We start from the raw sequence: 12,020 nt of genomic DNA on the forward strand, positions 1-12,020 counted from the left end.
TGCACCTACAGTGTTCTTCCAACTTCGGCAGAAGGATCTTTTGGAGATAGATCAAAAGCTTGCTGGAGTCAGGCAGAACTATGTGGATGATCTGCTGATTTGCTCCAAGACAGAGGAACTGTGCATTCTTGGCACGGTTCATCTGCTCACTGAGCAGGCTATCAGGGGCCACAAGGCATCAAAGGTGAAGCTGCAGTTCTGCAAAACTGAGTTGAAGTATCTTATTTAAGATCATGGTTGTACACTGCGTCCTATGGCCTACTACAGCACTCCACTTGACCCAGTTACTGCTGTTCTACCCTCTTGTCTGCACACTGTTGTGAGTTGTGTCCCTGGTCCTGAAGCGTACGCATAATTTTCCTGGACAGTGAGAACTTCTTTTGGGGGGCATGAGAGGTATGACCAGCCACTTTGCTGGACACTCTCCATTTGAGATCCTGATGGCAAGACCAATTCCCCTGCCAGCTGCAGTCCTTCCATCTGTGAACCGGTTGCCTTTGGCACTGCCTGATGATTCAGTTCTGCCATATTTCAAGCACCTTACTTCTGTCATGAGACAGATCTACCGCCAGGTCAGTGAGGTGCATCCTGTGCCAGGCAAGCAACAACTATATTCAGTGCAGGAGGGAGACCTATTGATGCTCAAGGACTTTGCCAGTGAGACTAGTCCACAGACCAGGTGGAAAGGACCATTTACTGTCCTCATCACCAAAGACAGAACTATGAAGCTGCAAGGTCTAAAGTCCTGGGCTCATGCCAAGAAGGTGAGGCCCCCTCCTGCCCCTGAAGTAGAACCCACCAGTGGAGCCCAGTTATAACCCGAGGCCCCGGAAATAGCACAGACCCTGTTCTGCAAAGGACACCACACCTCAGAGCATGGACAATTTTTTTCCAAAAATCTGCCCTCAGCCCCATCTGAAACTCTGCTGGCTTGGAGACAGTCTGCCTTCTTTTGGTGTGTGGAAGTGACCAATCTTCGGAAGACAGCACTGTTTGAACTGTGATTTTTTTTTTTAACATTGCTATTTTTGAACTTTGATATTTGTACAACTGTGATATTTTCAGACTTAGATTTTTTGAACTGTGATTTTGTTGAACTTTGGTATTGTGACTTTGCACTTCATTTTCTTTTGATATTTTTGAATGATTTAGAATTTTAAGATTTTAATTTAAATTTTGAATTGTAATTTTAGCATTTTACATTTGGATTGCTTTTGTTTAGATATTTTTTAATTTTGAAGGTTAGTTATTACATTTTTATTGTTTTATTTCTGAATTAAAAATGTTGAATGTTTTTGGGTTTTAAAAAATGTGATCGCTCTTGGAAAGTTGATATTTTTTAATTTCAATATTTTTGAAAGTATGGACAGTAAGTAGTTCATGCCATGTGTATGAATACACATTAGCTGTAGTGATGTGCCATTATTCCCTGCTTTTGGAGGTTTCCGGCATTGTGATTTCCTCAAAGGTTAATAGTATGTGTCTTAGTTGCAATTGGTTGCCTGTAAGGTCAATTTACTGAAACCAGTAGCACATGTCAGAGGCTTGACAGTACGGTGTTGATTTGGTTTGAAGTCTGGGCGCGTTTTGTATGAAGTACTTTAATGCTCATCACTTGAAATGGTGTGACCATAATGCTGAATTTTATTCATGATATGAGGTTTATTGTGAGCATGTGAGACTGCATCTGTCAATTGACAGCTGAAATAAGGAACACTACCTTGCAGGTGATTTCGGTACTTCTAGCCTTTGCTCTCCCTACTTCACAATAGTTTCAAATTGCTTGCACTGCGTTCATGAGAGGAAGTAGTCTGAAAAAGATGCTAACTCTTGAAATTGTGTTGCTAGAGTTCCTCCCGTGGGCCTCCCTTTGTGTGGAAAAACCTCGCTCCTACCAGTGTGTCACCAATTTTCACTAGTTCCTACAAGAGATGAGGTGACTAGAAGGATTGGAATCACCTCAAAGCACAATTTTTCATACCAAGTCATCCCGCTCTTTTTTCATACCGAGTCATCCCGCTCTCCCTCCTATCCAACTTGTTGGGCATCGAATTATATGGAGAGAAAAAAGGTTGAGTGAAGGAATGCAGCATATGCCCCAGCAGGGCTCAAGAAAGGAGGTTGCACAAGACTTGTTGGGCAAAGCAGCAGCTCTGAATGATCATAGGAAAAAACAGGATGAGTGAACCAGTTAGCTGACCAACAGACATGCTTTGAAATGTTAACAATGCTGCCTTTGCTTGTGGAAGGAATCTGGAGGATGCTGAGAAATTTGAATGCCTCCCATTTCATAAAATCTTGCAATGCAGGAGACTATTCACCTAGCAATAGTGCATTTAAGTGTGTTGCTACCAGCAAAAGTCTACCAAACATGAAAGGTTCTTTTAAGGTAACTTTTGCAACAGCAGAAAAACTCCCGATTATGGGGACTTTCTTTACCCGAAGAAGCATAAGGTCTAGGTTGAAATACAGGTAGAACAATTAGATGGCATTTCATCAAAATGTCCATATTGAAGGAGGCACTCATCCGAGGACCAATTTGACTCTGTGGAAAATGCAGTACGGATCCTTTGAGGTTAACAATCAAAGCTACCCAAAAAGTGCAGTTTAAGTGATTGCCACCAGAGATCTAGCCCTTCAAGTTGAGGTCTTGATCACAGGATGTGAAAGGTTTGAGCATAAGGGAGGCAAGAACTAGATTGAAGTCTCATTGAGGAGTGAGAAAGGCCTATGCTTTGTTACCTGCCTTAATGTCATTTTGTAAAGAAAATACATTATTTTGGGTTACCCAGCAGGCATAACTAGTTGAAATGTAGTGCTTGCATGATTCCACCAAGATTCCTGTATTCAGAGGAAAAGTAATCCTAAATCACCATTTAAAAGCTTTTTCAAAGGATTGATTGCTTTTTAAAGAGCCTGATGATAAAATCGTATTGGGAAATACTGGGATAACCGTGCAGTGGAAGCGGCAAGTAAAATGGAAGAGTCTGAAATGTTGAACACATATTGTTCTAATAAGCTTAAATCTGGATACGGACATTACCTGGATACTATGTAGGCAAGACAATTGTGATCTCTTCATATCACATTAACATGTTGCAGCTGATGTACAAATGGGACCCCAACTAAGTCAAATAAATGTATATACTGTTTGACAACTGTGGAGGACATTTGAACCCTTCCTTTTAGCAGGCCACTTGTATTTGCAGGACCGCAAACTGTATTTTGAGGGACAGATTCCTTCAAAATGGCATAAGGTCAACAGTAGACGTCACTATTTTATGCAGGAGAACAACCAGGGATGACATTTTCTTTGCAGTTGCAAAATGTGGTTTTATCATGGTTAAGGAGAAAGGACATGTTAAACAAACGAATATTTTTAAAGTGGTTATTATACAGTACATTCACATCAATTAGGGAAGAATCAAGGTCTTAAATGATTTAATATGTTTTAACACAGAGGTTCTAATGGCTTAGGTGTTATCCTGTATTTAATATGACTGTTTTATATAGTGTGCATAACGACAAATGTGTCGAATAAAGGTATTTTGAAAATGAAAAATCATAATTTCCATTTATATTGTTTTATGGTTGAATCTTTCCTGGCCACAACCCGGATGGCAAGGGTTCCTTCCAAAATTCAGAAGTGTGCACAAGATAGCTTTCATTAGCAGGCTCTCAAGACCAGCAATGAAAGAGCGGGAAGCAACTAAGCCCTTCACTATTCAAATAAAAGATCCAAAACCTAGTTCATTTGTTGCAGTACAATGGGAGGTCTGAACATCAGATCTGTTAAGGCCAGAAGAGAGCTTTTCGAATCAGTTACCAGCTGTGAGCAGGGGTGGACTAGGAACCAAAAGGGGCCCTGGAAATAATTATCAAAGTAGCCCCATATTACACATTTTCAGCAAAACCAGCTCTTTTCCCCCCCATGACAACATTTGGAAATAAAATGGGTTGCTCCAGAGTTCCATATAGGCTATTCCAGCCCTGGCTGTGAGATCCTGCAATGTACAGTAAATGAGCAGAACTGGAGGAAAAGCACAGAAGAACTTCCTTGACCAAACCAAGAGGAGACCATCCCATAGAGAACGTTCCCCTGTGCCCAGGCATGACGAACATTGAAGACACCAAAGGGCATATGGGGGGGCTGAGCATTTCTGTAGAACTGTTTCTGTTGAGCTCCCGTTTATGTGGGGCAGGATGAATCCTGCTCAAGTACTGTGCCTCCATTTTTTTCTCTTCTCCGTCAGATAGGATTCCACAGCGAAACACTTTATTTTGACTGGTCCCTTCCATAGCTGCATCTCAAGAAGAGCGAGATGCTGTGCTGTCCTTTATTCAAGTAAAACATTGCGGTTGTGCTCATACGAAAACATTTCAGGACCTGAGAGAAAGAAAGGTTTGTAGGGCCAAAACATATGTTTTTCTATTCAATATGGTTGATAGGTAGAATGTTGTCTTGAAATGGGCAAAGAAAAAATGGCCTTCTTGGCGATTCAGGTACTCTTACTGCTTGGCGCTCCCTGCTTTGCAACCTGTTGGGCAAGAAGGGATGGCAGTGTGGGAGTTGGGAAGGAGGGATAGCACCTAAGAGTACCTGAATCACCATGAAGATAATTGTTTTCAACTCATTCATCAATGTGGCTCAACCACTTTCCCAACTTGGTGGGCACACATTTCACAGCAAAGTATTTAAAGATTTTGTATATAGTATCGCCTGGTCAAAATGGAGGAAATACTCAGAGCATGCCTTTGGAAAACTATTAATGCTGCCTTCGTTCTGGTGCGATGTGCATGCATTCTCCTCATGAACCGGAATACTGTGCAGAGAGTAGGTTTTTGCAATGCAAGATATCATCAATGTGCAAATGGTGAAGTTGGCGAACATTAAATCCAGATGAAACTACACTGAGCAACACGCCCTTGCCAAATCCGTGGTTTCCTCACATTCTGATTATGTGCGCTCCCACGCTCCTTACGTCCCTAGGCCACGCGCGTTCCCCTGTGATCCCGATTGTGCGGGCCTCTCGCAAACCTTATTGTGAGGCTCTCGTGCTCCCCTTGCATCCCTGGTATGTTCACTCTGTGCATCCCCAGATCGGGCGCAATCTTGGTTGCATATGCTCTCTCACCTAGGTGTAGTTGTGCCCTCACACATCCCTCGATCGCATGCACATCCCTGCATCGCTAGACCTTGCAATCCTTGCCCAGTTCGACCAGCTGCGTGTCCCTGCAGGCCCTTTCCACATCCCAGCCCCTTCCCCTACCATTTGTTACTACTCAGTGCTCTGTTGCTTTTTTCTTTTTCTAGGACTTTTTGTTTGCCTGCGCTGTTCTTGAGTCTATCTTGACTGCTGTGTACTCATACTGCCCACTTCTTGATGTTTTTCACTCTCTTCCTCTAGGCTCCTTGATCTCTGTTCTGTTACTTAGCCCCCGCTCTGCCTGGTTGTTCCTCACTTCATACTGCTGCCACCCCTTTTGCGTGTTCCTCTTTTTCTTTCACGTTCTCTTGGTCGTTTTCTGCTCGGTTAACTGGTTTACATTGTAATGCTGTTTACCCTGTTGTGTTTGTCTTTTCTTTCAGGTTCCCTTGGTCGTCGTTTGCTTTGTTAACTGATTTACATCGTAATGCTGTTACCCCTGTTGTGTTCCTCTTTTCTTTCAGGTTTGCTTGGTCCATTCTGCCCTGTTGACTGGATTATTACTTGCGACTACATGACTGTTCTGCCTAATCAATCTTGAATTGTAATTTAATTTTCCAATTAATATCCTCGGTCTTGCTCCTGTCTGGTCAGCTTGCACTCCTCCTTCATGTGCCTGCCCCTAGTGTCTCCTCCCCTCCCCTTTGTTAACCCGCCCCTCCACTCCACTGCTTCCCCGCATTACCCTCTCACCCTTCCCTCTGCATCCTCTATGGTGCTCTCAGTCTCTCCCATCTTCTCCAACCGCTTCTCTGTTGACTATCCTGTCCTCCTTACTAAGTCCGTTAGGAAGAAGCTTAAAAGGGATATCCTGGTCTCCAACCCAGGCCTCCCTATCGTGGATACATACACCAGCACTTCCTCCAGACAGACCCTCACTGACATCCTCTTTATCGTTCCTTCACTAGACCTATGGACTCCACATATGGTAGCTGTGCTCTCTCCTTTCTTCTCCTCTCCGATTAATGGTGGCACCCGGTGGGAGGCCCTCCTGGCCCCCTTCCCCTCCTTTAAGACCATCATTAATGTTTACCTAAATGGCACCATCTTGGTCCAAGGCCCTCAGGCCAACCTCCTCCTTTTTGATAGACGCTTCCTGCACCTCATTAACTTCTTTTCTTCTCCTGCTGTCATTTCCATTCTCTGGCTCCTCTGCAAGCCCTTTGGCTTCCTCTACTTCTTCTCTGGTTGCCCTGTTGTCTCCCTCCACCGCCACATCTCTGGCATCTTCATCCTCCTCCTTGGCTACCTTGTCCTCTCCTCCTTTCTCCCCTGCCCACCCTCAGGCTCCTTCTACACTTCTGCAGGACGTACCTCAGACCTGTACCGCTCCACTGAAGTCTTTCAAGGGTGGCAACCTTCTCCACATTGCATGCTCAATTCTCACTCAGCCATCAAACACTCCTCCGACATGTGCCATCCCCTGGAAGAACTAGATCTTGATGTCCTCGGTCTGACCGAGACATGGTTCATGGCCAGATCCATCACAAGTTTTGACCCTCTCCGCCCTGACAGCTCTCCACGCCCAGTACCACATCAGAGGTATTCTGCCTTTCCTTTCCTTCCCCCAGAAACTCACTGTCTCGAGCCCTGGTTCTCTCTAGGTTGGATTATTGCAACAGCCTCTTTCTAAATCTACCTGCTTCTACTCTCTGACCTTTGCAACTCATCCAGAACAGGACTGTGAGACTTATCCTTGGCCTCAAGCCCTGGGATCATATGATAGGTTATTTATAACGCGCTTAATACCCAGAAGGTTTCTAAGCGTGGACCCGGGGATCAAACCTGTGTCATCTTGCTTCCAAGGTGAGCATGTTGCCCCTGAGCTATCCTCCCGAGACTATATCGCTATATCTCTCCAGCCCTGAAATCTCTCCACTGGCTCACAGTGGATGCACGGATTACATGCAAGACCCTTTGCATTGTCCACAAGGCTTTCTGGGGCCTGGACCCAAAATACCTTCCCTCCCGAGCTCTTCGGTCTTCCACCTCCAACTCTCTCAGGGTCAGCTGTTTTTCTAGGAAACGAGCTGGGGATAGATCTCGGTCTTTGGCTGGGGCCTCCCTCTGGAACAGCCTCCTACCACTCTGAAACTTGAGAACCATCTCCGGTTCTGGAAGCACCTCAAGACCTTCGCCTTTGCTTCTGCCTTCGCGCCTCCTCTCCCCAGCCAATCTGTTCTGCCTCGGCATCGTGCACCTGTTTACCCTCTGACTTTCGGGCCCAGGTACCTGCTCACCCTGCCACCCACACGCACTGCCTCCTGGCAATCCCTTGCACTGGGGTCTGTAGCTGTAACTCTACAGTTCCCCACCCCTTTTTCTGCACTTATCAGACACACCCTGACTGTTGCCTTAAACCTTGCACTTGCTGGGTTCACTACCACAGTTTTTTATTTATTCCTTTGCTCTGTACTTTCCACTTCTCCCCCCCTCCCATGCACTTCCCCCTTTCCCTGTCCTCTGCACTTGCCTGTTCTCAACGTCACTGGGCCTAGTAAGATTGTTTTTTTTTTGTTTCTCCTGTGTTCCCCTCCCTTGCCTCGTCGTGCTCTGAAACACTGGTCTAGGAGCGCGATACAAATAAAATATCAATACCTGTCCCAGCGGGCGTGTAGCCTTGATATTCTCGGAGTAAATTATTTTTCCTTTATTTTTTTAGCTGCCTCTTCTCCCCCTCATATCCCGGGATTGTCTGTCCGCAATCCAGGAGTGGTGTGCCACCAATGGTCTCTGCCTTAATGCAAGTAAGACGGAGATCCTCATCGGATCACCAGCTCCCTCCTTTCCGACCGCCCTGGGCCCTCTTCTTGCTCCAAACTGTGAGGCTAACAGCCTTGAGGTCATCTTCGACTCCACTCTCCTCACATCTCTAAGAAGTCAAACTACCAGCTGCATCTCCTTAGAGGTATTCTTCCTTTTCTCACTTTCCCCCAGAAGCTCACTGTCCCCAAAGCTCAGGTCCTCTCTAGGCTGGACTACTGCAGCAGCCTCTTCCTAAATCTACCTGCTTCTACTCTCCATCCTCTACAACTCATCCAAAACAGGACTGCAAAACTTGTCCTTGGCCTCAAGGCCAGGGATCTTACCTCTCCAGCACTGAAATCTGTTCAATGGCTCCCAGTGGCGTCAACAATCAGGTTCAATACCCTCTGCATCGTCCACAAGGCTTTCTGGGGACAGGGACCACAATACCTCCAACTCTCTCTACAGAGATATCTTCGTACTCGGGCCCTCTGCTACTCCAACTCCCTGAAGGTCAGTCGCTTCTCCAAGCAACGAGTTGGGGCAGATCTCGTTCTTCGGCTGGTACCTCTCACTGGAACAGCCTGCCTGTCTCTCTGAAACTTGAGTAGAACCAGCTCCCGTTCCGGAAGCACATCAAGACCTTCCTCTTTGTTTCTGCCTTCTCTCCCTCTCCCCTGCTGATCTCCTGTCTGGTCCACGCACTGGGCACCTGGCCACCCTTCAATTCTGGCCCAGGTCCCTGCCTGTCCTGCTGTAAACCTGCACTGCCTCTTGGCACCCCCTGCACTTGTGGTCTGTATCTGTAACCCTACAGTCCCCTCTCCTGAACTTATTAGACACTTGTCTGCACTTCCAAGCACCCCACTTGCCACCCGTTGGCTGCACTACTTGTTGTTTCCGTTTTCCTTGTCCTGCACTTCTTCATTCTCCCACCCCCTGGCACTTCTCCCCTCCCTGTTCACTTGCACAATGTGAATGTCACAAGGCCTAGTAAAATCATTGTTTTTTGTCCTACCTCTGTTCCCCCTCCCTTGCCTTGTTGCGTCTTGAACACTTGTGTATAGGCACGTTATAAAAGTCATATCATATCCGAATTTTGCAGAGCCTTTTCAGTTATAAAAACATGTGATCTAGGCTGAAAATCGGGGCGTCAAATCTGCTCCAAATGAAAATCACACCGGACTTAAACAAATGGGATAAAGGGAAAAAATAAAAAATAAACGTTCCCAAGAACCACCATCAGTATGGAAAATCGAACAGGGCTTCTTTCAGGACAAAGCCTGCAAATCCATCACATTCATGGCAGATGTGACTAAGAAAGCAGTATTCTAGGGAAAGTAATGGAAAGCCTTAGACTCACAAGGCTTTTCTCACTAAGAAAACACAGCGAGGATGCAGCAGACAATACAGAACAGTTGAACACCTTTGCATTCTTTGTGGTAGGTTTGGTGGCAAGCCTACAGGAACTATAAGGCGATATACCTAAAACCAAGGAGGATCTACAGTATCAGGAAGGCTAATTAAAGGAATCAAGCACAGGGTTGTATGCTAACAGGACCTATTGTCCTGGTCTAATGTCAATGTTCCTATTGAACACATCAAGAGTTACATTGTGCCACAAAATGATAGTGGCCCTCAATTCAGTCTCAGGGTATTTAAAGCAGCCCAGCATATTTCTTTCTTTGCCTTTGAACGTATTTGGAGTCAACAGCCATTCTGGGTCCTGTATTTCTTGCCCTACCCTTTAACCTCATATGTGTAGGAATTCCTCCCCACCACCCCCCCTTCTGCTTTGGTGCTTTTCAGGCTGAAGTCATTTTCACACCCCAAATCAAGGATATCCCTCCTCGGCAGGAGCCTACTCAAGGCTGTTTTTTCTCCACTGGATAGCCTATATAATACACTTAGAAGAATGGTAAAGCGCAGCTATTGTATTGCATCTAAAAGAGCTGCAAAGGTAGACAATGTAATGCACTAAGAAGAATTGCAAAGCACATGTAACGTATTGCACCTAGAAGAACTGCAAAGGTAGCCTATGTATTACACTAAGTGAGAGTTTGGCCGAGTGTTGGCCCTACAGGACATTTTTCTACAGAAACTGTGCTGCTGAGTCTCTTTGCCATTTCTATTGCCAAAAGGAGGAGCCTGTACCAGCAAATCACCCGCCATAAACAGAGTGTTTGGCCAAGTGTTCGGCCGCTGTGGAGTAGCTGTGAACCAGCCTTGTGAAAGCTGACCCGCGGCTCGTGCCCAGTCTCTTGGTCACCTGTGCTGACAGGGCTGAATTTGCCAGAAACAACCAGTGTTCTTAGTATTCTTCGCATGGTTGAGCGCGCGGCTGAACAGAAAATGGAGATTGTGGACGTTTGGACCCCTTCACAGACGGTGGCGGAGGACTTGGTACTCCGGAAGAAGAAATCAGAGGTGAGTGAACAAACTCGACCCCCGCTCCCGGTGAGATTTTCAGCATCAAATTGCAGGCAGGATGGTGAAAATAAGGGCACATCGAATCCGTACCCAAATGGGGAAAAGGATTGTGAGAACTGTTTCCGAGTGCCACTCTTGGACAAAGAAACAAAACACAATTAAACCAAACAATACCAACATGGATGTAGAAAATAACTTTGCAACCCTTACGACCCTCACATCCATTCTGGCCCCTTTTATGAACCTCTACGAGCACATAGGGGACCAGCTTAAGGATCAGACAACCATGCTAGCTATGCAACATACGAAAATGATCTACATAGAGGGTTTCGTAACAGCTATCCAAAAAGACCTAGACAATAGCACTGCAAACGTAGCTACCTTAATGCATACTATGCTTGATCCTCTAATCATCGAAAAAGAAACATTTAAGTAAATCGAGAAGGTTTGATATTCAGGACTTCAGATCTGTTAACGTGGCCAGGAGAAAGAAAAGACAAACACATTTAGCAGTACCATTGGGAGGAAGAAAAAACATTGAATTGTCCACCTCAAATATGCCCTATTTTCAACAACCAGAAGATTGTGCAAAGGCAGCTGAATGGCAAAAAAGATAACAGCAAAAGTAATGCAAGTAATCAAAAGATCAATTGGAACAACTACTGGGGCAAAACAACCCCCGCGAAAGAAGTCTAAAAATAAAAAACAGCCGATTAAACAAAGAATGAATGTACGAGACAATTTATTCAGAATTTGACTTTACATAACAGATCAACCCAAACTAGTTCAGAATGCCCTAAAAGTCAGACAACGGAACTAATTTCCACCGACAATAAAGGGTCAACCTTTCCTACTAAGCGACAGGATGAACAGGAAGAAGATGATGAGTCCCTCGAAAAATCCTCAATTGACTTAATGGATATGTCGACATACTCAATCACAGATCAAAGTGAACATTCTGATCAGTCTCAAATGATTGACAACCAAGACTGAAGAAGTAGAGGCTGTTCGGAAGTCAGAATCTGTATCCAATAACCATACTTTAGCCCAGAGGAATAAACTTTTGGGGCCCATAATACTGAACAAAACAAACTCTATAGTTTGCCTTATGAATCGCCCAGGAACCAATTGTGGGTATACATCTGTGTAACATGGTAAGCTGACGAAATATGGCACTCTGAACATGAGGACATTAGGAAATAGAGCATACCATCTATGAAATCTACCCCCATGTCCAAACAGGTAGAAAAAAAATCCCAAGTGCAACCGAAAGACCAATTTGATGAAACAGCCCTATAAAACTAAGGAAACCAAGAACCCGAGTGCACCATCTAAGAAATGTACCGGTATGCCTAAACAGGTAAAGGAAAAACCCCAAGAGCATCCAAAAGAACAACCGGAAAATGTGGAGGTCCCCCCAGAGTCTTGTACGAAGTACAACAACCTTCCGAGGGGGGGTAGTGTGAACTACTATGTAATCTCACCCCTGAAATAATCAAGACCATCGACAAGAAGCAGCCGAGAAATGGAACAAAAATCACCAGCCCGCTCTCATGATAAAAAAGAAAGATCGGAAAAATCAGAGTTTAATAAACGGTTGGATATTTATCATCAAGAAGGTCTGTTGATGGAAAGACT

This window comes from Ambystoma mexicanum, chromosome 8, assembly GCF_040938575.1.
Source record: "Ambystoma mexicanum isolate Mex_15411 chromosome 8, UKY_AmexF1_1, whole genome shotgun sequence".
NCBI classification, from domain to species: Eukaryota; Metazoa; Chordata; class Amphibia; order Caudata; family Ambystomatidae; genus Ambystoma; species Ambystoma mexicanum.